The sequence below is a fragment of the Micropterus salmoides genome, unplaced genomic scaffold (assembly GCF_014851395.1).
Source record: "Micropterus salmoides isolate LMB-PRFRI ecotype aquatic unplaced genomic scaffold, ASM1485139v1 Ms_hic_scaffold_2310, whole genome shotgun sequence".
NCBI lineage: Eukaryota > Metazoa > Chordata > Actinopteri > Centrarchiformes > Centrarchidae > Micropterus > Micropterus salmoides.
Genome location: NW_024041497.1, coordinates 26554 through 29981, shown reverse-complemented (window position 1 = coordinate 29981; position 3428 = coordinate 26554). Strand labels below are relative to the sequence as shown.

Below are 3428 nucleotides of genomic sequence, written 5' to 3'. Positions count from 1 at the left end.
GACTCTGCCTCTTTGATGTGAACGCGCTCCCGGCTGGATTGGGAAACCCTGGGTTGAGTTAGCGAGTTGATAACCAGCTTCGGTGTTATCGCTCTCACACTCCCTCATCCTGGTCACTGGAAGTTCAACATGGCAAAGAACTCTCTGAGGATCTGAAAAAAGAACGGCTGCTCTACATAAAGATGGCCGAGGCTGTAAGAAGACCCTGAAACTGAGCTGCAGCACGGTGGCCAAGACCATACAGCGGTTCAACAGGACAGGTTCCACTCAGAACAGGCCTCGCCATGGTCAAACAAAGAAGATGAGTGCACGTGCTCAGCGCCATATCCAGAGGTTGTCTTTGGGAAACAGACGTATGAGTGCTGCCAGCATTGCTGCAGAGGTTGGGGGGTCAGCCTGTCAGGGCTCAGACCGTACGCCGCACACTGCATCAAACTACACGGCTGTCATACGAGAAGGAAGCCTCTTCTGAAGATGATGCACAAGAAAGCTGCAAATAGTTTGCTGAAGACCAGCAGACTGAGGACACGGATTACTGTTATTTATAAACCTTTGTTTAAACAGGAAAAGTCCCATTGAGACACAGTCTCTTAGTGAATGATGAGGCCATTAGTTGTGTTTATCATGATAGAAATATATTTTTATGAAACATCCCTAACGCTGTGTGTATGATGTTGTTGCAGGAGACCAGAGAGCAGAGGATCACCCAGTACCATGAAGAACCTGATACTCCTTGTGTCCTGGTGAGTTTTGTTGTCTCGGTCCAGTCGGCATAATGCAGCTTTGCAGAGTGCTAATACTCGCACTATTGCAGCCTTTACAACCACCGCTAGCGCTACTGCAGCCTTTACAACCACCGCTAGCGCTACTGCAGCCGTAACAACCACCGCTAGCACCGCCAGCGCTACTGCAGCCTTTACAACCACCGCTAGCACCGCCAGCGCTACTGCAGCCTTTACAACCACCGCTAGCACCGCCAGCGCTACTGCAGCCTTTACAACCACCGCTAGCGCTACTGCAGCCGTAACAACCACCGCTAGCACCGCCAGCGCTACTGCAGCCTTTACAACCACCGCTAGCACCGCCAGCGCTACTGCAGCCTTTACAACCACCGCTAGCACCGCCAGCGCTACTGCAGCCTTTACAACCACCGCTAGCGCTACTGCAGCCGTAACAACCACCGCTAGCACCGCCAGCGCTACTGCAGCCTTTACAACCACCGCTAGCACCGCCAGCGCCACTGCAGCCTTTATAACCACCGCTAGCGCTACTGCAGCCGTAACAACCACCACTAGCGCTACTGCAGCCGTAACAACCACCGCTAGCACTGCCAGCGCTACTGCAGCCGTAACAACCACCGCTAGCACCACTGCAGCCTTTACAACCACCGCTAGCACCGCCAGCGCTACTGCCGCCGTAACAACCACCGCTAGCACCACTGCAGCCTTTACAACCACCGCTAGCACCGCCAGCGCCACTGCAGCCGTAACAACCACCGCCAGCACCACTGCAGCCTTTACAACCACCGCTAGCGCCACTGCAGCCTTTACAACCACCGCTAGCACCGCCAGCGCCACTGCAGCCTTTACAACCTCCGCTAGCACCGACAGCGCTACTGCAGCCGTAACAACCACCGCTAGCGCTACTGCAGCCGTAACAACCACCGCTAGCACCGCTAGCGCTACTGCAGCCTTTACAACCACCGCTAGCCCCGCCAGCGCTACTGCAGCCGTAACAAGCACCGCTAGCGCTAATGCAGCCGTAACAAGCACCGCTAGCGCTACTGCAGCCGTAACAAGCACCGCTAGCGCTACTGCAGCCGTAACAAGCACCGCTAGCGCTACTGCAGCCGTAACAACCACCGCTAGCACCGCTAGCGCTATTGCAGCCTTTACAACCACCGCTAGCCCCGCTAGCGCCACTGCAGCCGTAACAACCACCGCTAGCGCTACTGCAGCCGTAACAACCACCGCTAGCACCGCTAGCGCTACTGCAGCCGTAACAACCACCGCTAGCACCGCTAGCGCTACTGCAGCCGTAACAACCACCGCTAGCACCGCTAGCGCTACTGCAGCCGTAACAACCACCGCTAGCACCGCCAGCGCTACTGCAGCCGTAACAACCACCGCTAGCGCTACTGCAGCCATAACAACCACCGCTAGCACCGCTAGCGCTACTGCAGCCATAACAACCACCGCTAGCACCGCTAGCGCTACTGCAGCCGTAACAACCACCGCTAGCGCTACTGCAGCCTTTACAACCACCGCTAGCACCGCTAGCGCTACTGCAGCTGTAACAACCACCGCTAGCGCTACTGCAGCCGTAACAACCACCGCTAGCACCGCTAGCGCTACTGCAGCCGTAACAACCACCGCTAGCACCGCTAGCGCTACTGCAGCCGTAACAACCACCGCTAGCGCTACTGCAGCCGTAACAACCACCGCTAGCGCTACTGCAGCCGTAACAACCACCGCTAGCACCGCTAGCGCTACTGCAGCCGTAACAACCACCGCTAGCACCGCCAGCGCTACTACAGCCGTAACAACCACCGCTAGCGCTACTGCAGCCGTAACAACCACCGCTAGGACCGCTAGCGCTACTGCAGCCTTTACAACCACCGCTAGCACCGCTAGCGCTACTGCAGCCGTAACAACCACCGCTGTTTTGTCTTTGTCTGTGTGAGCGCGCTGAGAAGGCGACTCGCCAGCGTTTATTAGAGAATTTGTGGTCATTTAATTTTGTGCATTTTCAGGGTCTGAGGGAGGGATCCCTGCTGCTGGTGGAGGGCGACAAAGCCACACTACTGGGAACCACCAAGGCCAGACTCTTCACCCGGTAACACACACACACACACAGAGTGCATGGAGAACCTGACAGCACACCAGTAACACCAGTAACACCAGTAACACCAGTTTTGTGTGTTTTAGGGGGAAGCCCACAGTGGAGTACGACCCAGGTAGTGACCTCAGCTTCCTGCTCACACGTTGACCAATCAGAGGGAAACAGGAAACAAGTGCCAGTGTCTCACCCTTTCACAATATTGTTGTGGATGAATGTTGTGGTTGAAACACAATAAATATTAAAAGTCCACGGCGTCTCTGTGAAGATGTTTTCTGTTAGTGTGTCAGACACTTAACAGCTGTGCATGTACTGAGACGGTTAGATATAAATATGTACAATTATGGTACTTTTCTAACTTACAGAGTGCTTCAACAAAATGTCAAACACCAAGTTATTACGGTTACGTAAGCATTAAGTTACACGTATGCATCGCAGAGAGCAGCTAACGTTAGTCTCGTCTCTTCTTCAGTCTTGTAAGAATTTATTTTACTAATATATAAGTGGACAGTGTCGTTAACACCATCTGTGACTTCTGTCATGTATTTCTGATCAAGTTAAAAATAACAAAATCAAGACAAAAGAGAGAA

The 3428-nt window shown here is 53.8% G+C and overlaps 1 long non-coding RNA gene across 1 annotated transcript; it reads left to right on the top strand.

Moving 5' to 3' along the window:
- Positions 1 to 593: 593 nt before the first annotated feature.
- On the top strand, positions 594 to 3090 carry LOC119918605. Its single transcript, XR_005447473.1, has 3 exons — positions 594 to 743; positions 2753 to 2835; positions 2928 to 3090. It is a non-coding gene; the product is annotated as an uncharacterized LOC119918605 (long non-coding RNA).
- Positions 3091 to 3428: the final 338 nt, after the last annotated feature.